The sequence below is a fragment of the Cavia porcellus genome, unplaced genomic scaffold (assembly GCF_034190915.1).
Source record: "Cavia porcellus strain 051 isolate PalLab524CR breed Dunkin Hartley unplaced genomic scaffold, mCavPor4.1 scaffold_2, whole genome shotgun sequence".
Classification (NCBI taxonomy): Eukaryota; Metazoa; Chordata; class Mammalia; order Rodentia; family Caviidae; genus Cavia; species Cavia porcellus.
In genome coordinates, this window is record NW_026947485.1 from 675883 (window position 1) to 700522 (window position 24640).

At 45.7% G+C, this 24640-nt stretch overlaps 1 protein-coding gene across 4 annotated transcripts in view; it reads right to left on the reverse strand.

Moving 5' to 3' along the window:
- Nucleotides 1–24640, reverse strand: part of Grm3 (glutamate metabotropic receptor 3) — a 163457-nt gene that overhangs the window by 25071 nt on the left and 113746 nt on the right. The gene's annotated exons all lie outside the window — the stretch shown is intronic.

Genomic DNA, 24640 nt, shown 5'->3' on the forward strand with positions numbered 1-24640 from the left:
GGAACACTTAATAGAGTGACTTCCTCATTCTTAAGCAAACAAGAGGCTTCTCTATGGAAAAGCAGAACCGCAGAAATTTCACTCATCATCTGAGGACAGGGTGGCAAAGATAAGCATGGCAGGTAAGCATGCAGCCTCTGAGTTTCCAGGGGGAAGCAAATTAATTTCTGTTCTCCTGCCTGATGCCTGCATGGACACGTGTTTGGCTCTCAGTGTAGTGTCACGGAGAGAGAACATGAGGGGAGGTAAATTACTTCCCCTGCCAGCACGCTGGCCCACTGTTCCATTGCCATGTGTGTCCTGAGCCACTGGAGCGTAGTTGATCTTGTTTTCACAGCACAGGGTTGCATTACTGAACCAGGAGATCTCAGGTGACCTTGTCAGGTGGTCCATCAAGCATCTCTACGCAGTGCTAGGGATTCCAAACCTGTACCGCCCAGAAAGCTTTCAGTCCCCCTGGAGATAACTGGAGTGATAAAGTAGAAATTACAATTAAAAAATTTTTCCTCTCTGTGTTGCAATTTTATTTTGGCTTATTCTAAGCATAATGGTATTAAAGGCATCATAAATCTGATTTCTTTGTCCCCTTTTTAGAAAACATTCCTAGAAATTGAACAAACCCTAGGAAGCATTTCAGCTCATTTAAGTCTTACTCTCCTCCCCAACTGTGTTAAATTAGTAAGGTAAATAAATCTGACTTCGCTACAGTGCCTAACATAGCTTTTATATATAATAACCCTTTCATCTCCCTGTGTCTGTCTCTGCCTTTCTTGAACAAACTCTCACATTTCCCACTAGATATTTTTACTGAACAACCAGGGAACAGGGAATCTGCAGACATCCTTTAAATAGCTGAGGCAGGTCAGTAGTTAGAAGTGCATGCCAAATTATGGTGTTCAGACCTCAGCACCCCATGCGGTGAGTAATGGAAAAGCAGACACAAATTCCTGTTCGCTCTTCCCTTTCTCTTCTACACTTTCGTGTTCCTAATACCCACTCCTGCCCTGGGTCTAGTGAACCAGCTCTGACCAGACTCCCATGCTGTGTGCATCACCCCTTTCAAGATATTCACATTAAGAGGTCGCAGTCAAAGAACAAGATCAGAAGCCACCACAGGTCAGTGACTGGTGAAGGAATGCGGCGTATTAGTGGAGAAATAATTCTGGACAAGGGGTTTGTCCGGCTTTCCTAAAATGCCATCCTTTGGAGGAGGAGGAATATGCTTGCTCCTTGATCACATTTTAGCTTCAGTCCCAGGAAAAAGACCTTCTGTCTCCATGTTTCTGTCCTATTTTCTTCATGTGCTTGCAGTCTGGTGGTGGCATGCGATGCTCACTGGACCTTCTCTCCTCGGGGGCAGGACCAGTGGATTTAGGGAGCCAGTTGAGAACTGCTCTACCTCAAGGGATCCTTCTGGATGACCCACCTGGAGACCCAGCCATCTCTGTGCCATCTTTGCCCCTTGTCCTTAGAAGCTGCCCTGGCAGCCTCAGTCTCCTGGCCCACCCTGGTCCACCTGCACCAGGGAGGGAAGGAGAAGCTGGTGCCTGATGGGTTACACAGAGCTTTGCTGTCGTGGGCCTGAGATCCACTCTAAGGATGTCAGTCATACAGATGGGGCTGCCAGACACTAGTGTTTTAGGCTTTTGGCCTATTTGCAGCCATGTCATCGGAAAAGTCTTTTTAAGGCAGAGAAGTAGGGGAGATCAGATGCTCACTCAGTTATTAATGAAACTGAAACTCATTTCCTTTGGCTGTTGATCCTTATATGCTCACAATCAAGAACAGAAAAAGGAGAAAGCCCGACTTGGGCAATGCACCCTATCTGACATCCCTGAGAAACCAAACCCTTCTGTTGGTTCCAGCTAAAGAAGTGGACTAGGAAAGGGGCAGAGAGCACTAGGGAGGAGGGGACACTCAGCTGAGCAAAAGGTGATTTAATGGCAGCATTCAGATTACAGAAGTCTGTTTTCTTTCAAATAGGAGCTGTGAACCTTTCGTACAGATATGGCAGCAGACCGTGGTGGGGGGAAAGACAGCAGTGGGGAACAGGGTGAAGGGGGCAAACGCAGTTGTCTATCTCTGCCTCTCAGCTGGATGTGGACTGCCTCACCCCGACTCAGCTTCTTACTACACAGACATGTGAGCAGCGCCCTGCAAGGCTATATGACAGAACACTACTGCTACCAAGGATGACCACCATAGCCTTCCAGATGATTCCCGAGGCCCCATTTCGCCTTCTTCTCTGGCTCATGCTTTCTTTAAAATACCCACAAGTGTTCACAGACAGAAGCATCCCACTGCCCACTGAAGGGAGCCCCTGTGGCTTCCCTGCTACATGCAGCCATGTTGCCAGATTGTGTTCTCAGAGAAAAATACTCTAAGAAGAAAGATTCGTAATTATGAAACCAGACTAACAAAGACAGTATTCATTACTGCATGTAAGAGCATCTAATTGGTGAGTCTGCCTTGAGAATCATCCAGTGACTGATCCACATATATGCTCTTAGCATTTGAACCATCAGGTTTTGTTTGTTTCCTTAGGGACATAAACATCCAGTGAACTGGTCTGTCCCAGAGCCCCGGCCTATGGGTAAACTGTCACGGGTTCCCAGCACCTCACGGTTACACCGGATTGAGATCATGCAGCACACACTCTCCACAGCTTCGTGCAGCACTCTGTGCTCCACGCTCTTCCCGTCCTGCACCCATGTTCTCTAAAGCCAGCGCACACAGCTTCTGCTGTCCTTGGTGTGGCTCAGCTGCAAGTCCTCGCTCCTCTCTGGGTGTCCGTGTACGTGCACAATATTCCCCTTCTTTGGAATTTGCCACTCTCCCCTTTCCCTTAGGTCTCTTACCACTGCTGGTTTACTGTCTCTTTTGAGCTCCTCAGGGTATCAGACTAACCTCCCTGTCTTTAACACAGGAACAACTGTGACCTCAGACCTACAGTGGTCTGAGAGATGCTTGGTTTGTCCCAGCCTGGATTTGCCTTTATCACTGCCACAGGTCCATACTCGGGGCTGATCAACACATACACACACCGTGCTCATAAGGAAGAAACCACAGGCAGTTGAGACACACTGGGCTGCGATCACATAAGGTCATTTCAGCTGTGGACACCAGGAAGACGAACAAGTGGCTGAGCTCGAGGACTCTTCTGCAGCAGGTTTGAAAACCCAGTTGAAGGCGTTCACCTCAATCACCTACATTACGGTGATGAGGGAGCGGGAACAGAACTCCTCTCCTCCCACCCAAGGCCGTGCTGGGACCTGACTGACGTCCCTTCCCCTTTGCCAGCTTGAACTACTCTGCTCCATCCTGCAGGTGCACCAGACGCGCCTGTGTGAAACCAGCCGGTGCTGGGCTCAGTGTCCCGAATCCTTGCATACTGCTCACATTCTCTCTCTGTGTCACCTGTCAGGACTGCCCTCAAAGAGGGTGTGACTGCCAGTGATGGAACCAACCAGAGTCTAGGTTTAAATCACTGTGAGGGTTCATTCATAAATTTACTCTGTAAAAGCCTGAGTTTATATTGTATAAAATAAAAGTTTTGCTCCAGCCATGAGTGAAGGATCAACTACAGATATTTACATGGCAACCTGGGAACAGAGTGTTCAGAGTGGGAAGAAAGTATCTGAGGGCTCCAGGAGTCTTTCCTGTCTGGAGTTCACCTCAGACTGGGCAGGGATCCTCACACATCCACTTTCTGGCCCTGCTGCATTTTGACCTCAGAGGACCTGCTGCAGGGTGGGGAGACAGCTTTGGACTGCTGTGATTTTCCGAGTACCCCTCGGAAAAATGCGGAGATGGTGTGTGGTTTTGGCATTCGAGGGTTAGAACATCACACGCCTTAGGGTCAAGGCCCCGAGTAACGGCACTGTGGAAATGGCAGTTTTCTGGCAAGTCTGCTGTGTCACTAACCACAGACACTGTAAGGTGCTGGTGGCCTGCAGCCTTCTGGGCATCACCTTCGCTGCTCTCAGCCTCCCTGATTATTGCTGTCATAGCGGTCACTTTCTAATGTTGCTCTTGAAACAGTTTCTAAATTGTCCTTGGAACATCTCTTCTGTCAGCTTTGGGATTTACGACTGTCATTCTTGAATGCCCTGTATGGTAACTCATTTGAAGGACAAGCAGTAGCCTTTTAAAGGCAGGATTGGAATGGACATAAAGTCCTTTTCTCTAAGCCTTGCTCAATAACATGTGATTTCAGAAGGAAGGAATTTGAAAAAGACTATTGCACAACAAAGGAGAAAAGTGAAAAACTATTTTTTCTTAGATATTGCTTCCCACACATGCGGGAAGACATACAATGACAGCTATTCCTTTCTTTCATTTTCATCCTATGGATTTGGCAAACGGTACAGAGTCCCTCTAGGTGTGATAACCGCAGTGTAAAGCAAAGCCCTCTTTCTAGTGCAGTGACTGGAACTGTTTGGGTGGCTCATGCAACACATTTTACGACACACACGTCTCATACCAAGGGTGTCAGAACTGGGTCTCAGGATGCAGTGTGTGAGTACCAGTGAGTTGCTGAGGCTTTTCTGCCCAGCTGGGGTCAGAAGTCTGACCAGGGAGGCATGTTGTGGGTCCAGAAAATGAACCCATTCTTTGAGGCTGTTCAGGGTCCTACTTGACAAGTGCATTTGTTTCTGGGACTTTGGTGCTTCTGGAAGTGACTGAGGCTGCAGGCCCCTGCTGGACACAGAGGCCTTTGGCATATCTGCATCTTTGGTTTTAAGTAATGGCCTTTCCCTGGCCCACCATATGCCTTCTCCACAGCACCTTATTTTAGTCATTTATTTTTCTAACAAGAGTTGCACCCAAGACCTTGCACTTGCCGGGCAGGTGCTGTGCTGCTGAGCTAAAGCCCAGTCCTTCTTCTCTTAATCTTACATGGAAGGAGTTCTAAGTATGAGCCGTGCTGCAGATGCTTCCACCCAACTACCTAACATGTGTCATTATCCCACTGAGCTTCACTCAGCAAATCTGGGCCCAAGTGACAACTCACAGACAAGGGGGCTTAGTGTGGAAGAGGCCACATCACATCAATGACTCAGTGAAAGTCCCAGGGCCAAACAGAGGTCAGAAAGTTCTATAAGATACCCTGCTCCACCCTCTGTGACCCTCAGGTGTCCAGTCTCATCTAAGCATTGTTTCTTCTGCCCCCAGGGCGCTGACTGACCTAAGTCAGTGTCCTGCTCACAGCTGTCCTGAAGGCACAGCCCTGTCCTACTCAACCTTAGCGTCCTCCTGAGAGGCATGAGAGGCTTGTGGCAAGCCCAGCAGTGAGTGGTGTGGTGGGTGAGCATCGAGGAGTGAAGGGCCAGGCTTCCCTTTCAGGCAAAGTCTCCAAGTCACCTCTGCAGTGTGGTCTGTGGATTTTGGTGAGTGGGTCTTCTGGGAAGGAATTCACTCTTCTGCCACCACGGAAATCCAGGAGCACCCCGTCTGCAGTATAAGACAATGTCTAAAACAGAGAGCTCAGGTGAGTGCACACATGTGCACGTCCAAATTCCCTTTGTGACTTTAGATTGCACACTTGATAGCTGCTTCTGTGATCTCAATGGCTTCTGGAGAAATGCTACTGTTCCAAGCATCTTTTCATTCTCTAATAACTTTTGAGATCATATTTGTGAATTTAATTTTGAATAACTGAAAAAAAAAAGAACTGACTCTTTTTAGTTAAAGTGAAGGAGGAGGTGTTGAAAAACTGGAATGCTCAAAATTTTCTCTTTCCCTTAATTCATGTATTACTCTTTTTGGGGGAGTGGATGGGATTGAGACAGGGTCTCTTATGTAACCCAGGCTGGCCTTGAACTCATGGCAGTCTTCCTGCCTCAGCTCCTCGAGTGCTGGGATTACAGGTATGTGCCACCACACCCAGATCACATCTTCTGTTCTCCTAAGCATTACTCTCACAGTCCTAACGTGGCCTAGCCAGCCTTGATTTACGCTCTTCCAGACAACAGTATTCTGTGGTGACCAATCTCCTTTCTCCAGTGGAAAGCCGAGAGCCCCCACTCCAAGCGCAGTCAGAGGCATTCTCTTAATGCTACCTTTGCCCTGGCACCTTTGCCCAGACCTTTCAGGGAGGCTGGGGATGGGCTGGGGCGCCTTGCCCAGCAGGAGTGAGGCTGGGTGTGGTGGCTGCACGGCGATAACAAAGACAGGTGCTCTTGGGGTGTCACCTCCCAGCAACGGATGTCCTCTGTGTTCCTCCCACCTCTCCACAAAGCTGACCTCCCTTCCTTCTTCCTCCCTCACACGGTGCCCACTGCTTCCACTCTGTGCCAGGACATTTCCATCCCTGAAATGGTTTTGCAAAGCCTTGCTTGTTCTCTGCATATGCAATTCCTTTGCCTGGGTCTTTGTTCACTGGTTTAATGCTTATTTATGTCTCAAGATATGTAATAGTTTCTATTGATCCTCTAAAATTAGAATTTTTTTTTTAAAATTTGCGCCTGGGGTTGAACTCACAACCTCACAGTTGCCAGGCAGGGTCTTACTCCACTGAGCTAAATCCCTGGCCATGCGATTCTTCTTTGTATCCACATAGTATTTAACATGCATTCCTTCCTTTCACATTCAGTACATGCTAGGGATGCAACAGTGATCAATACATGTTTGATCCAGGCTGACTCAAGAAAGTCAGCCTGATGGGACACAAACCGACCATTTTACATTTGACAGGTGCTACGGCACAACCTAGAATGAGAAGATGGTACAGAGGCAGGGAGCAGTGCTGCTGTACCGCGATCAACGACGGCTCCTTTAGGGAAGCAGTGTTTGCTCTGAGCCTGAAGAGAAGAATGTCTGGAGATGGGATACTCCAGGAACAGCAAATAGAGAGTTCTCCAGGGTGGAACAGGCTTGGTAATACTGAATCCACAGAGAACGAGGTGGGCAAGAGCAAGAACAGGCGCAATAGGGAGGGGACAGGATCGTAAGGCTTTAGGTTCTCTGGCAGTGTTTAGACGTTATGCTCTTATCAATGAACAGTGCTCATAGGATGTGACTGTTTGAACTTTAATAGTGTATTTAGCTTCTAATGCTATATTCATAATATGCTATATTCATAATAGTGCATTTAGCTTCTAATGAAATTAGGAGCATAAGGATGGAGACAAGGAAAATCATTAAGCTTCAAAAACTGAAAGATGACAGTGTACTGCTTGGATGATGGTTAAGATGACAATAAGGAGAATAATTTTTCTCCTTTGGGAGAGAGAAGGTAGAGCAAGGGGAGGAAAGGTGAAAATAAAGATCCCGAGTTTTAAACTGAGTGCGTGAACCTTGAGAGGTTTCTAGGTAACCAGGAAGGGATAGCAGAAAGGCCAGCACAAAGACCAGGATGGCCAGAATAGACGTGCGGTTATCCTATGCACAGTGCAGATGTTAGCGATGAGGGAGAGCCAGGGAGCAGCAGTACACGGGGTTGAGACTGAAGAGGGTGCACCAGTTGAGTCTGGACCAGGGCAAGGAGGAGACAACTGCCAGGCAGCCTGAGTGAGAAAGGTCAAGGAGCAAGGGGAAAGACGGGAGGGCTCTCAGAGTCTGCAGAACACCACTCTGTGAACAGAATGGAAGCCACAGAGAGTGAGGAGGAAGGAAGCGAATGGTCAGCCATGTCCAATGGGTTAGAGTGACCCCTGATTCACACACGTGCGTTCTGCTGCAGATCAGTGTCCTCAGAGGCCGATGCCGATACATCTCCAGACTTTATGTGTGGGTACAGGGCAGATGCGTCATAAGTCTTTACCAGGTGAGGCAAATAAATGGATTCCACAGCCAACCCAGACAGCAGCTGAACCCTGGCATCTCAGAGAACCAAGAAATGACTCCTGTTGCTTGCACTCATCTCTAGCCGAAACTGTACTTCACTTTCTGTAATAGTTAATACCAAAAGTGATCAAGCCCCGGCCCCAAAGAGCTCACTAGATAGCATTCATTACCAGAACACACTAAACTGTATGACAGGGGATGGAGAGAGAGAGGACTGAGCTGTATCTTCAGTTAATTTTATATTCATAAATAAGATTGGAATCATGGCTCTGCTTTGACTCACCTCATTGAAAGTGAGCAGGAGAATGGAGTATTCCCCCAAAGGAAATCTAAAATGGAATATAGCATAGATGTTGATGACATTTTTTGCTTAACTTTCAATAATTTTATAATTTAATAACAACCCTAGAGAGACTCATTGGAAAGGACATATAAAGCATTTAAGTTTCCTTAGAGAGAGCTATTGATAATTTAAAAATTATAGCGATAATTACAGAGTAATGAGAAAGCTTGCAGTGCCATCTGATCTCCACCCCGGCAAGTGTGGGTTCCTCACAGGTCAGTCTGCACTCACAGGTCAGGGGAAGAAAAGGACTTTTTCTGTTTCCCTGCACCAACTGCTCTTTTCCTCAGTCTTGATGGAGACATTCACCTTGTTTGTAAGTATATTTGAGCAGCTCAGGGTCCTCTCTGAGCCTTTTTCTTTCTGCATCGATTTCCTGGCAGTTTATACTGATGATCCCCAAATCTCTGATTCAGAAACATTCAGGGACAGTCTCCCATTCCATCACTTAGCGGCCTGTGTGCCCCTGAGGTTGGGAGGACAGGATGTATACTTGTGACTGCACTGAAAGCACGCTTGCTGGGTCAGTGACGGGGCCCAGGCTGGCAGCCCCATCCCTCCTCTCTGCCCACCTGAGCCCCGCCCTTCTGCCTGGCTGACCTCACTCCCCAGCCTAGCTCTGCAGTGTCTCCTCCTAATGCTACCCTTGCCACGGGACTTGGCTCCTTCTAGACGGGACCTGTCCCCTAGGTGCTCGTGGAATTGTACCTGACCTTTCTATGGCACTTCTCCATGGATGAATTAGTGCAAAAATGCTAGAGTTAAATGCTTTTAACCCCGAGCCTCTCTCTTCCCTCCTCCCTCATGGCATCCGTGCTGCACTGGTTCCTCTCATTCTTTTATGTCTGTTGTGTCTTCTGAGCTGGCAGGCGATACAGACCGAGAGGTGGTTCTGTCAATGAGAGCTGACCACCTGCAGGGAGGTATTTCCCTCGTGCTCAGGACAGCCCTAGTTTGTGCACATTCTGGCGCAGACACAGTGCTCCTCTCCCTCTTTGGAAGTGGGTGTAAATTGTGTATGCTCATCTCATGTACCAGGGGAACCTGTAACAGTGCAGAAAGACCCAGCCCTTTAACAAAGTGCAGGAGAGGCAGGGAGGGATAATGAGATTCAGTATGAATAAGGACAGTAGCCGGCAATTGTGTACAAGATAAATAAAATGGAAATAAGAATTTCCATTTGCTTATGGTGGTGGAACCTGGACATGCTTCTCTTTGGGTAAACAAAGTTTATTTTCAATAGTCTGTAGTGTTGCCTTTGGATATGGAATAGGGGCTCAAAGTCCAACCTATCCAGTCACAAAGGCCCTCTCCTGGCCATCGCCAGTCATTGAGGGAGGTCCTGGGCCGGCAGACACCTCAGTCAACTGGACCTCTGGGTTTCTAAAGCTGACTCCTCCACGTTGCTGCAGACTAGCAGTCTGTCCAACAGATGGCGCTGTGCAGCAACTTGCCTTTTTCTCTACTTCCACCTGCTCAGGTTTCTGCTAGAACCTGCCACCTCCAGGGTGACATATGACGCCGTTAAAATAAAACGTAGAGGTGAGAGGAAGATCAGTAATAAGTCCTAAATTGAACAAAGATTTCCAGAAACCACCTCTAAGAGAGTCTAGAAACTAACAGTCCATAATGTGACGAAAACCCTGGCTGACATCAAAGAAACCCCTTGTCTTCTTTTTAAAGAATTCTGTTTAATGCATAATTCACCAAGTCCATGAGACATTCTTGGGACTTTCGGATGGATAACAGCCTTTTAACTCAAAATTATGTGCTCTGGGAAAGGGCTGCACTGAAGGTGGCGGCAGACTGGGTGATTTACACCAGCAATCAAACTACAATTACAATGGAGATTAAAACAGGACTGTAAAGAGCCTAATTCCACCCTCAGGGCTACTGGTTGTTTGGTAAACATAGCAAGGGAGCTCATAATTAAAGGAAACCTGTAATTAAAATTTTCGACCCTCTCTCCAGCTTCCTTAGGGTGGCACTCAGCATCTCCAGGGACAGAAGCAGGCAGGGCTCCTGGTCAGTCGTCTGGGCAGGTAGCCTTCAGAAAGGCGTGTGTTCCTGACACCACTTGCCCAATCTACCACTTGTTTTTTGCAGGTCATATTCCTCTTACTCTTTTTAAGGATGAGCTGAAGAATTTTCAAACTTGCCACTGGAGACAATGCAGAGGTGAGTACATTCCTTCTGCTCAGGGGGCCAACTTCAGGGTTTGCACCGCCCGTGCCAATCTTAGATCATGCCTGTCTGCTCTCCCGCTGACCTTCCCCAAGGCTTTACAACAGCTGCCAATGCTGGCAAAATGGTATGGGCAGGACAGAGGGCCTCAGTGGGGAAGGTTTTCCCAGCCTTTCTCCTTCCTCCTCCCGGAGCGAGGTCTTTCCCTCAGCAAATCACACTGCTGCAGCTCTACCCAATAAAATTCCATGTCTCCTGGAAAGGCTCAAATTGCCAAGGTATGTTCCTTATGGAGAAATAAAATTAATGTGGTCGTGCTGCTCGCAAGTCCTGGCCACTGTGATGTGGCCATGGGGATCTTGCCTGGCTTATGGAGGTCTGAGAGGACCAGGAATGGCCCATGATCTACACTTCTGTGTAGCAATGAACATTTCCACTCCCAAACCTCCTTTTTCTGCCTGGACTGTGCTGCAGCAAAGTCTGCCTCCAACCAACTGATGGGGCACACCAACCCCACACAGACTCTCATGAACAATGCTTTTAAAACGAGGTTAAAAATTGAACTGGTTTTATTTGAGCTCCAAAGTAAATAACTGATTAAATGATGAAAATCTGCAGACCTCATTTGAAAGCCATTTAATTTTGCTTCCTTGTAGGAACTTGATTCAATTCTAAATAGATCAAGAGATTAAGATATTTTGTACGATGCCCATGTTGTTTCATTTCTAAAGACTCAGGAAGCTGGAAAAGTGTTTTCAGAGATTCAGAAGCATAATTAATTACTGAGTTAGGCCCTTAGAGAGGGGAACTGCTTAAATCCTGATATGGACCTTTTATCTAGTTAATTAGTTTTACAGAGAGAATTCTGCACATTTAGCAGATGAGTATGGATTTTATTACTTGAAACACAATACAATTTATTTTTATGTTGCACTTTTAAATTAGAGAAAAAAGAGAAAAATAATTTTGAACTCTGAAGTGACTCTCCAATCCCTGATAACAAGAAGGGCAGGATGATGCGACAGCATCTCATCCGCTCTACCACACTGTCGCCAAACAGAGAGAGAATGCAGTGCAATTCCCTTTGCATGGAGCCATGCACCAAGGCCAGTCACAGTGGCCTGGGACATCAGGCCATTCATTACATAGAGCAGACTGGTTCTCTGCACAGTGATGACTGTACTCTGAAAAGTGGTCCCCGAGCCTCGCGCCTGAGTGTGAGGAGACTGAGAGGCATCTGTGCAGTCTCACCATCATCCTCACAAACATGCACAGTGGCAAGCAGGCACAGTATTCTTCCCAGCTCTGGTGGGCTGCACCCTAAAAACATGGAGGAGCCTGGTGGCTCCAGCATCCACTTGACTTGGTTTAGCCCCCAACAGATTCTTCCACTGCTGAGCCATTTTAATGGTCATGTCCTTAGTGAGTATGGATTCTGACTTTGGAAACTTCATCCTAAACTCTACCAAATGGGTGACCAGCATTAGAGGAAAATGCCTCTCTAGGCTTCGTCAGGGTCCCCCATGTTTGGGGCCATGCTTCTCTCTGCTCATGCACAGCCACATGGACAAACTGCAGAAGCCTATGCACCATGTGCAGGGCTAGGACCACTGAAAATGGAGCACACTGCCCACGTCCTGTGTGCCCAGAGCAAAATCAGTCATTTTCCTCGACACTTGAAGACATTTTTTCTGCCTGCTGCTTCTCATACCCAATCATGTGTATCTTACCAGTAATGACCACACTCTTGTTACTTTCGCCTGCAAGTGGGGTATTTATTACAAAGTCATTTCAAAGTCAACGGCTGCAATTTGTGGGCGTGGTGAGTGTATGTGCTGCTTATGCTCACATCAATGAGCAGAGCCACAGAACTTTTGTTCTGGATCACAGCCTTGCTCAGCTGAATAAAAAATTAGTAAATTATAAGTCTACAAGCAGTGAAATATCAATTATGTAATTTACATAATATATAGTCCTATACATCAGTAGTTAATTGTAGTTCTGCTACAGAAAATTTCTATCATATACACAAGCCTCTGGTCTCCTCATCCACCATATGCAATGCAGCAGACCAAGAGGGGGAAAGAGCAGAAGAGCTGCACAGAGGGGCCTCCGGGGTCCCGGCTCCTGCTGGGCTCACACAGTGTGAAGGCCTGCAGGCTTCTACAGTTCCTTCAGTTTGAAGGGCAGGGCTTAGGTTCTGGGGGAGCTGATCTGTGTGCCAAGGAGGCAAAGGACTGTCACCCACCGCTAAGCCTGCCTTCACCCACCCTGCAAGGCCCCCAGGGCTGATGGAAAGGGAAGTCCTGCACCCCAGATGGAGAAGGGCAAGTGGCTCAGGGAGCAACACACATGCTCTTATAGCTTCTTCTAGGCCAGGCTAAAAGTGGTTTAGAGTTCACAAGTTGACGCTTTATATTTGCAACCTGGAAAAAATATTGAAAAGACATAAAGCTAAATGTCTTCCCCAGCCCCTCAGCAAACCTTCACTGCTCCTGCTGACTGTGGACCTTTACTCTAAGGATGGCTGGTGAAGCAACCGGATGGCACCATCATGGCTCAGGCGCGCTGGCATCAGTGTATGCTTGCCGTTCCTTCTTTGTTCCATGATGTTTCCCTTATGGTGAAATTCATAAGACAACATAGGTTCTGGAAACTTTATTATGAGATCAAAAAAAAGAGGGAAAGTGATGCTGGCCCAGGGAGATGGAAAATCTGCCCACGGGACAAGCTGACTAGGTAGAATCCTGATGGAGCGGGAAAAATCTCCTTGTTTTATGATACAAAAAGGTAAAGTGGACGAATAATTCTGTGGAGTCTCTGAGAAGACATGGAAACATACTCCAACGGGAATGTTTGCATGTCATATATGTGTGAGAGCAATGTTTAGTAAAAAAACTTCAAGAAAATAGGTTTCTTTTAAAAAACTGTTCCTTTGGGGCTGGGGATTTAGCTCAGTGGCATAAGCGCCTGCCTTGTAAGCAGGCAGTCGTGAGTTCGATCCCTAGTACCGATAAAAACGAAAAAGACAAAACAAAACAAAACAAAACAAAACAAAAAAAAAAACTGTTCCTTCCTTTGCTGTATGACTGAGTCCCAAAGAGCTCGAGTGACTAGTTCAAGGCCATGGAGCTAGTGAAAGTCACCACCGGGGGGAAGACTTCATGTCTGATCCTGTGTCCAGTGACTTTTATTTGTATCACAGTTTCTTGGGTGAAAGTTACCTTGAATTAGTGCTTCCTTCCATGACAGAGTAACTAGCCAAAGATTGGCTTCAAGAAGGAGATACTTTGGAATTTATTAAGAGAAATGTTTTCAGCCCATACATCATGTGAAATGGTTTCCAGTTTGGAGGGACCAAGGAAGACTGCCTTGTTATGAAACACCCGATGAATGGAGTGAACCCTAGCTGCTCTTCAGAACAAAGCAGTAACCAGTCATGAATTTCTAGCACTGTTTGCTCCAGGTTGTATCCATGTTATTCTTGCAAACAAAGTCTGTGTGTGCTAGGTTCCTGAATGCTAAAGACGTGCACAACTGTACAATGGCTTTGACATTTTCTTGGGCAATACTGGACAGAAATGTCTAGTTTCATGACTTTTTAACAAGGCATGATACTGAATAAATCTTCACAGGTCAGAATCTGTGGTTTTCTTTATAAGTGGAAAAAAACAAAGGTCATCAAAAACTGGAGAGGAACAACCCCACCACAGGGCGAGAAGTCATGTGCAAACTGAGGGTTCCTCAGAGGCCCTGCGTGTTACACCCCAACAGGGAGCACCGTTGCAAACTGCTTGCCCTCACTCTGCTTCAGAGGCCCTTCCCTGCTCCCAGGTGGAATAAGATTCCCTTCAACTATGTGTAACAAGCATAGTTTAAGAACGGCATAAACATCAGATGGGATGCCACATGGGAAGGTGTGTTTTTAAGCCTGGAGTCCCAAAGGGGTAGCTTTCTGCCCCTAACACCTCTGTCACAGTCCTTCGTGATCTTGCCTCGTGTTGTAAGATGCATGCTTGCCTTTAACAGGAGATGAGCAGCTGTCTCCTCCCCAGCAACCTCTTTCTCTGTCCCCTTTCCAGCATTTGAAATAAGAAAGATAATTCAGTAATTGCTGTAGAAATAACACATCGATCAATGAAGTCTGCAATGTTGTGCCAAGCTCCTATCATCAGCGATACATTACTCTAGGGAAGGGAGGAGGCCACCTCGATACTCCTGTTATGAACAGGATGGCATGAAGTCAGAGGTGTTCTGTGGTGGGGAGACAGATGCAAACCTGCCAGGAAGGCAGGACACCCTGCTTCCTCACCACTGAGGGCTACTCAAAGGTTCCCAGTGATGTTTTCTTTAGGTTTAATAAGCAACTGTATGACAGGCGGTCTGGGTGGGGAAACACATCACAACCATGGCAAATACTTGAATCTAGTCTTCAGGATAAAAATGACAAATGAAAATGAGAAGTAAACTCACTTGAGTTTAAGTGGTATACTGCCCAGCAGAGAGACTCGAGTACTTTGGGGATTTTTATTCAATAGCTTTCACTCCAGAAATTAAAATGACAGAGAACTCAAAAAATTTATAGAAGATGTATGTTAGGATATCAGCATGGATGGGTCTCTCTGGTTTCTTTAGCAGCTTTTCTCCACTTGGAGCCATATTTTAGAATGTGCCCTCTTTAACGTCCTTCAGATTGTTCTTGTGGCCAGGCTCTCAGGCTCTGGCCCCACTGCCTCTCTGACCTCCACCTCCACCCCCACCTTACCAATCCAGCTGGTCCCCCGCCCAGCATGAGGGCAGGCTCTCCCCGAACACCACCATTTTCCTGCATTATAAACTTCTTACTTTCCACTTTTATTAAGAGTGACACAATCAGAGTTTGAGGCTTTACTAGACTTGTAAAATGTAAACATTTTATGGAGGGAGGTGCCTTTTTTCTAAGCACTCCCAAAAGCTGGCAGAGTATTACGTGATTACTGGTAACTGGACAGGCTATCACTAAAACTTCATGGTAGAAAGTTTTAAAAGGTTCTAATTCAAAATAAAAAGTTCTAATTCATGAAAAAATTTGTATTTTTTTTTAGAAAAGTTGAGCTGTGACACGTACTATAAAGCAACCACCAATATTCACTAAAGATAATGAACTCAACAAGAAAAATATGCAAACACACCAAACAAAGTCACAAAACTATTATGGCCCTGGACAAGAATCCTGGAAAAGTTTCATACTTACTACATCCCTTATCAACTTATTTGTAATTAAGTATGGATATTTGAATTATAATGAGAGAATGGGGGGATAAGGAAGAAAAATGTCTTAAATTTTAAGTCTTCAGCATGTGGTGAGCCAGTTTTTCCAGCACCACTTATTAAAAGGCTGTCTTCCTTCAGTGAACACGTTTTGCCCTTTTGTCAAAGATGAGGTGATATTCTGTTCCACTGATCCTCAGGTCTGTTTATTTGCCAGTACATGCGGATTTTATTACAGCAGCTTTGTAGTACAATTTCAGTTCAGGATTGTGATGCCTTCTGCCTTGCTTTTGTTGCCCAGGATTGCATTTGCTATTCTAGGCCTCTTCTGGTTCCGTATGAATTTTCAGAATGTTTTTTCTAGACCTGTGAGGTATGCTAATGGTATTTTGATTGGGATTGCATTAAATCTGTATAAAACTGTATCTGTGTATCTGTATAATAGCACTAAAGTCAAAGTGGATCAAATATCTAAATATTAGGACAGAAACACTAATTCTACTGGAAGACAAAGTAGGTAGAAATCTTGAAGATATAGAGGTAGGCAGAGAGTTCATGAAAAATCAAACTACACTGGAAGTACTTCAAAGAATCATTAAATAGCATCTCATCTTACTATAAATTTTTGCATACCCAAAGAAATCACCAACACAGTGAGAAGAAAATCCATGGATTAGGAAAAGATTTTTGCCAACTGTTACTCAGACAAAGGACTTCTATGTACACTGTTCTAAAGAACTGAAAAAAAATCGGGCTCCCCAAATTCAAAGACCCAATCCAAAAATGGGCATCTGAGACGAACATCTCAGATGAGAAATACAAAGGGCAAATAAACATATGAAAAAATGTTCAACATCATTGGTCATTTGAGAAATGCAAATTAAAACAAATCTGAGATATCATCTCACTCTAGAAAGAATGGCCATCATAAAGAAATCCGTGGATAACAAATGCTGGTGGGGCTGTGGGGAAAAGGAACCCTTCTCTACTGTTGGTAGGAGTGTGGACTAGTGCAACTACTGTGGAAATCAGTACAGAGATCCTTCAAAAAACTAGGATTAGAAGTTCCATTTGACCAGAATTTCCCCTTCTTGGTATTTTCTCAGAACTGAAGACATCATACCACAGATATATGTGCACCCATGTTTACAGATGCACAATTTGCAATAGACAGATCTTGGAAACAATGCAAATGTCCATCAACTGAGGAATAGATAGAAAAGATGTGATATTTTTATACAATGGAGTACTATTTATCCACAAAGAAGGATAAATTAGAGGATTTTATATGTAAATGGATGCAACTAGAAACCATACTTGTAAGTGAAATAAATGCGATTCACATGTGTAAACACCATATTGTCTCCCTAGAGTAAGAAAAGTAGGCAGCCAATAGCAGGAAAATAGAATGGCAGAGATAAGCCACAGCATGGTGGCCATAACCATTAATGCAGATGGCCTCAATTCACCAATAAAAAGAAACATAGTCAGAATGGATCAGAAGACATGATCCATAAATATACTTTATACAAGAAACACATTTAACTTGAAAGGGGGTTCACAGACTGAAAGTCAAAGGAGATAGGACAATGCCCTATGTGACAGCGAACCAGAAAGAAGTGAGGGGAGCTTGCCCATCAGCTGCAGAGTGGCTGAGAAAGACATGGCGTTTTTATACAGCGGAATGCTACTCAGCTATAAAGAAAGATAACCTTGGGGCTCTTGTCGGTAAGTGGATACAACTGGAGATCATGCTTTTGGCTGAAATGGTCAGAGTCACATGGACGAACATCCTGTTGTCCCCCTAGTATAAAATACTAACAGAGTTAGTGGGATCCAAAATCCACAACAGACATTGTGACAGTGAAAGGGAAGGAATGTCTAGGAAGGGAAGGCCATTATTAAATCTATTAGTGTTTGAAACCCTGCATTGTTTTAATTGTTTTTAATCTGCTTTGCTTTGTTTGATTTTATCCTAGTTGATGGCATGGACAGCTATTTCAAAGATAACAAAATATATTATGGTTGCCATTATTGATTTCCTAGTATCTTGTCTGAAGTCCAGTACTGCCTTCATTGTTTTGTTTTGATTGACTTTATTCTGTTTTGTTTTGTTTGACTGTGTTGTGTCTGACGGTATGGACACCTACTTTGAAGACAACAAGAGGCATAATGGTAGCCACTGATGTTTTCCTATTGTTTTGTTTTGAGGTCCTGTATTGCTTTCATTGTTTTGTTTTGACTGGTTTTATTCTGTTCTGTTTCCTTTGGTTTTGCTGTGTCTGAAGGGAGGTGCAGTTATTCTGAAGCTACTAAGAGACACCATGGTACCATTGTAGATTTCCTCTTACCTTGTTTTGAAGTCCTGTACCACATTCACTGTTTTGTTTTCATTAACTCTATTCTATTTTATTTCATTTCGTTTTTTTCTCTTCAAAAAAAAGAAGAAAGAAAAGAAACAAAGTAAATAAGATCCAAAAGTTACAACAGATATAGTGAAATGGAAAGGAACTGCTCAAAGGGAAATCATATTGTTTGAACATGAGCAACTATTTTGAAGAGAACAATATGTTATATTGCATATAACAGCCATTGTTAAATTCCTATCATCTTGTTTTGAAATCCTTTGTCAATCTTGTCATTTGGCTTTTTTTTTTTGTTTGCTTTTACCTTTTTCTGTTTTCCTCTTTAAAAAAATAAGTACCTTTAAAAGTAAAGAAAAATGTCTTAATACCATTTACAACATTATGATAACTCTTGTAATTTACTATTGGTAACGGTGTATGTTACCAAAGGACTCTGCTACGAGTCATTCCATTCTGAGGATAGTACCATGCAATTAATGAGATGCTGAAAGTACCCTGTGAATAACCGAGGGAGAGTTCCTCATCGCTGCAGCTGTTCACAAGTCACACAGCACTGGGACCACACCCCTTTTTTTCTAGGTATTTTTTTTTCTCCTCAGGAAGTAGCAGTAGAAAATACTGTATAGTAAGGGAACAGAGAGGTTGGCTTTGGAGAACACACAGCTTTGCAAATTTAAGAGAGTCACCGTCTTAGTTACTTTCCTCTCTTGTTGTTGAGACAAAATACCTGACGTGCAAAATTAGGGAAGGGAAGATTTACTTTTTACAGGTTGGAGGTTTTAGTCCATACTCAGATGGCTCCAACTGGCAGGGAGGCATGGCGGAGCTGCAGTAAACAGCATGTGCCAATGGCAAGTGAGAGACACGCCTTCTTCCCATGGGAACACTACGTGTTGGTTCCATCTCTCGGTGGGTACAGCACTTCTGCCACCACTCCAAGCACTAGACAATGAACCAATCACAAACACTAGATTCAGCCACATCCATGACTGCATGAGACGTGGTGGCACTGACATAAACCATTACAATCATTTAACTACTTTGGGGCTTGCTTTAATCTATAAAATACAGGGGAATAATATCAATGTATTTTACAGGATTATCACTATTATTATTTGCAGTATGGGGGGTTGAACTCAGGGCTTTCCCACTGAGCAACACCCTTATCCCTTTTCAAAAATTTTTAAATTTTGAGACAGGATGTAAGTTGCTAAGTTGTGTGAGCTGGGCTTGAATCTGAGGTCTGACTGCTTCAGCCTCTCAGAGTGCTAGGATTACAGGTGGACACCATCATGCCTGGCTATGACAAGATTATTCTGAGAATACATAAAATGTAAAGTACTCAAAGTATAGTCTCCAGGCTCCAGACACCACTGTGAATGACAGTCCTGTAAATGTAACACAGTGTCTACAATGTCTGGGAATGATTTTCCTATTGGCAAGGTAGTAAGATCCATGTTTTCATGCTTCCTTGGGGACAAGATGGCTCTTTAAATAAATCAAGATAATCTAAGGATTACAAAGCAACAATAACCACTGTAATAACTGTGGCAATAATAAGCAGCAGCAGCAGAAAGCAAAGGCCAAAGTAGAAAATAGTTTCTACAAGGCTTCTATTCTCCCAAGTGACCTAAACTCAGAATCGTTTCTCAAGCTTTCAGCCACCAAAGCAGATGCATAATGCGTAAACAACTCGGGGACCACATCAGTGCTGCTTTTTGAGGGCTTAAACTCCATTCTTGTGACCCGAGGAAGCTGACCAGAGGAAAGAGCAGAGAAAGAAGTACAGGATATTTATCTTTACGTGTCGCAAATGCTTTTGATCAGCCAGGCTAGAGCAAGTTTCTGTGCTTTGTGGGAACCACAAATATTCCGTGGAGGAGGCAAGATCAAGAGCAGTGTGCTCTTTCAGAGACTTCAAAGCCCATTCATCTAAAGACGTGGTCATTACCATTTTGGCTCCCTTGCTGGGCCTTGAGGGGGCCTATGCTTTTCCAGAGGCAGCCTGGCTGGGCCCAGGGCCAGCTGGAACATATTCCTTGGAGAGCAGTGTCCCAGAAAACCTGCCCTTCTCAGCTTGTGCTCTGCAAGTGCAGCACTGGGAGCAGCCCCAGTCCCAGATGAAGCACACACAGGTGCATGGCCAACGGGACCTCCCATTCCTTGCCTCTGCACCTAGCCAGGTGGAAACTGGGAAAACCTCCGAGCTCTAGGCTCTAGGTTCTGCTCTCAGGCATCCAGCTTTTCTGTGCGCAAACGTGAGTGAGGGAAGGGAAATACCAGCAAGCAGCCAAGCAAGCCAGCAGATAAAATCCAGAAGCCCTCTCCGGGCCTCTGATGCCCAGCCCCACTGTGCCAGGCTGCCAGGTGTGTCCTGCTTGCCATCAAGTTGGTCTCCAAGGCTGAGCTATGTTCATGAACACGACACACAATCCCTTTCCAATCCTAAACAGAGACCAAGACCAAAACAGAACAGCCAGCCCTGGAGATGCCCCATGAGCCCACTTCTGTCCTCCGGGGCTGTTCTGGAGATGAGATGCTGGGGTCCCCTCTGAGAAGCAACAGGGGGCGCTGAGGGTTTTTCTGCTGGGTCTGCAGGCCTGGCCTAAGGAAAGACTAAGCTGGGAATCTGACAGTTTGCTCCATACTTGGCTACATTTCTTTGGGTATCATGCTTGTGATTTCCTCATTCTCAGACACCGCAGCCCATCCCGAGATTCACATGGGGTGTGATGACGAAGGACCCGAGATGGCAACTCTAGGTGTGTCTGGGGTGCTCCGGGCAGTCTGTTCAGTGGCCAGGGTGCCTTCCTCCTCCCCCTGTGCTGCTGTGCTCACATCACCAGGTACTCATCAGGAGTTCAGCTCTGTGTGCTTCAGTGTGTGGAGAGGACAGTGCCGACACCAGGGTTTCTACCTCTGCTGAATGAGGAGGGGGCTGAGCTGGCCTTTGCAGAAGGCCTTCTGTGACTCCAGGACTTCATTCTGGCCTCTGATCCGGGTCATCTCAGAATGAAAAGTGAGGGACACAGCGACAGGGACGTGGCGTTCCTTCAGATGGCCAGGGGCTGTAATCTGTTCTTACCATCTTGGGGAGCTCACTTTCCTTTTACATGAGGGGAACATGGTGTTTCTCAAAGTAATTTTGAAAAGTCACACATTACCCAGTGTCGTTCTCACTGAAATATCTACTTTAGGATTCTGGCCATGACTCTTCCCACATTAAAAAGACTCCTAATGTTTGGAATTCCAGGGTCATCTTGAAAAGCTTGGGTGTTTGATGAACCACTTTCAGTGAAAAGTGGCCCAAGAGCACTAAAACGGGAACACAAAGACACAGGGCTGAGCCTGTGGGCTGCCTTTCGGCCCTTGGTGAGTGCTGTGCTCCTGCCTGCCTGGGGAGCAGAGTAAAGGACCGCACCTCTCCCGGGGCACTGTGCCTCCTAAAGCAGCACTAGATTTGGTAACATGGCTTTCGGCCTGGCCCCCACCCTACCCAAATGGGCACCTGAAGAAAATCATTTGTGGACTGGAGCCTTCCACGGCACGGCTGTGAGGGACCTCTGCGAGCTGCAGTGTGCTTGGTTTCACGTTTATCTCACGGGAAATGATACAACTCAACCAAGGCAGTGTTTACATAAAAGGAAGTCACTTAGGAACTCATATACTGCACATTTTGTTCAGAAATTCATTTGCTAATGAATAAAACATACATATTAAGTTCTCACAGTGATCATTATTAATCTATTGATTCTTTTCCTCATGCCTTCAGGAATGATGTCTGTCGTATGCAAGACACCATGATGGGATTTGAGAGCCAAGAGAAAACCTAAGTCCTGTGCCTTGTATATAGCTCACAGTCTGCTAACACCGACAGGAGCAATATGTGAGTCAGGGCACACGTCTGCACGTGGAGGGGAGGGGGCTCCTGCGGTGGGAGCTGGCAGGTGGGCACGGCCGCTCTAAAGCGGTGGCAGTGCAGGTCTGCTAGGAAGGGAGTGTGTAAGTAACGGCAGGTAAGAGGAGTGTGGGCGGAGGGAGCCTCCAAAACAGAGATGGGCAGCAGCAGAGCTCTGAGACTGGAGCCAGAGCAGGAGGACTGGAGGGGTGTGGACAGCAAGGCCCAAGGACGGCGTGGGCAGACAAGGGTCCTGCTGGCAGGAAGACTGGGCCGTGACCATGAGTGACGTGGGTGTCCTCAGTGGGGTGGAGCAGGGTGGGCACTGCCATCGGAGGGGCATCCTGGGTGCTCGGTGAGAATAGACAGTGGCTGTCTGGAAGCAGGCAGGAGCCTATCAGCCAACAGGGTGGCTGGGACTGAGTGGAAGCAGGCAGGATGAGAAGTGGCTAGACTCCGGGTCTCTGCCGAGGCAGGGCCAGCCAGACACTCTGCTGGGCAGGACTGATGGAACACCACAACGATAAGGGAAAATGAGGACAGGCAGCTATCAAGTTCCAGAAGTCCAAATCCTGCCGATGGGAAGAAGGTGAGGTGCCGGCTGGGAGAGGAACTGGTTTGTTCCCACCTAATGTAGGTAGAGCAAAGGCGGGGCACGCTGGGGGCTGGCACTGTCTGGGGGAAAGAGCCCTGAACGAGGATGTGGGGCAGGAGATGGGTAGAGACAGTGGGCAGCAGTCAGCACCTATGCAGCAGAGCCCCTGGGGTAGGGGAATTTAACAAGGCAGAGCTCTGCAAACCGTCCCGTGAAAGGCTCATGCTGGGCTAACTCCAAACAAGACTGATGGGGAGCTGTGCAGCGACCACCTAATGGGACGCACCACAGCACCAGGAGTGATTCCACTGTATGGTCAGGAGGCCTGGGCTCTCACCCTGCAGGGAAGGGGGCTGTCGCTGTCCCTCCTCATGGGGAAATGTGTGCGGCATGAGGAGTCCTCTTCCAGAGGACTCCTCAAGGACTCCTGAACCTCTGGAACAGTCTGCCATGTTTGCTGGGTGTCCGATAGGATGCCTAGACCAGCATGTTAATAATGAAGTTACCAAAACAGACACAATTTCAGAAGAAGGGTAAAACACACTTGCTTCAGAATATCTAACAAAGAAAAAAACCATTTGAGAATTTTCTGTTTTAACACAGTAACATGTCATATATGTGAACTATTACCTACTTAATACTTACTTGAATGCATGCATTTGGTCATGTACAAATTATTGGATGCTGGAATTGGTGTTCTAAATCCATATTATAACACGTAATATACATTCTGATATATATGTATATATATACCTGCTATGAAATGCTGGATTCTACAGGCAATTCTTTGTATTTATTTTTATAAGTGAACTGTTTAGCTAACTTAGCATCTTGATATCCTCCTGTAGTAATATATTTTCTCTAATGAATTTTCTTGTTAGAGTGTCATCGCTAAGCATATTTATCTTGTGGCAGGTCCGAATTCTTTCTATTTTCTGGAATTTAAATCTGTTTTTCTCTCTCCTTCCCTCTTCAGAGTTGGGGAATGACAGGGATGTCTGATAAATGGAGAGGCTAAAATAGCATTTTATGGTCAGGTCTGCACAGCCAAACCCAATTCTAGAACCAAAGCCAGTAACTGAACAAGACAGACAAAATGAAGACACTTCTGCTTTAGTTACCCAAATAATGGCCTCACTTCACTTCTCTTTGCTTCTGAATGCCAAGCAGTCAGATGAAGGAAAATGTCTGGGTTATATGAAGCCAGTCGCAAGGGCTCCCTGAAGTCTGAAATCACTTATTTTGTGTGGATGAGTGGATACAGTTGTATTAGAATACTAGGGAGCAAGGAGAAAACCAGAATAACAAAATATATGCAGACAGTCTAGGTAGAGGAGGTGAGGCTGAAGGCCCCACACACTGTAGTACTGCATCTGCCTGGAGGATGTCCGTGCATTACAGATGCTCCTTACAGGTAACTGAGTCCACTTGTTAAAAATACTCTAACTTGCTCCTAGGTCTATTCTTGAAACTGACCTAGGATTTTGAGAAGAATGCTGATTTAGTGCTACTTTTGTAATTTTGTGATTTCTGCACGAATCATGACACTTCTGAATACAGAGCCCCCATATTTGGCTCTGTCTCACTTTCATCACCTCCCTGGAAAGAGGCTGCATTCACCAGAGGAGGGAGGCAGACCACTGACATAGTTTCCACTACTTTTGTCCTGCCACTTGGGGGACAGGTGTTGTTTGTGCTCATTTTTAAGATATTGGGAGAGGGGTGAGGATTCTAAAACAGACTTGACACTCACTACCAGTCCTGTAATCTTCAGGCTACATGACTTATTAGTTTCTAAGGGCAAGGTGCAAACCCCATGTGCACCGATGGAGCTGAGTGAATGGAAACGGACTGCAGACTACCATGAATGCAGGCAAAGGACAGCATCCCGCCACTGTCCTGGTTTTGGCATCAAAATCTCCTGTGCCAATGATGTTACTACTTACCACGTTATAGTTGGGATTATGCAATGGGCCCCAGAACAAGTGCACGAGTGGGCTCATTTTGGGTGCTCCTGAACAGAGAATACAAGCCTGATGATTTTATTTAATAATGTACTAACATGAAGTACTACATTTAGAAATATTTAGAGCATATGTAGAAACAGAGTCAGCAAAACCCCTCTGCATGCCTCTGTAAGGCCACTGCTGACCTTCAGTGTGTACTTCCTAAAGCTGGGGAAACAGCTGCTTCATTTTAAGGCACAAATTGAGAAA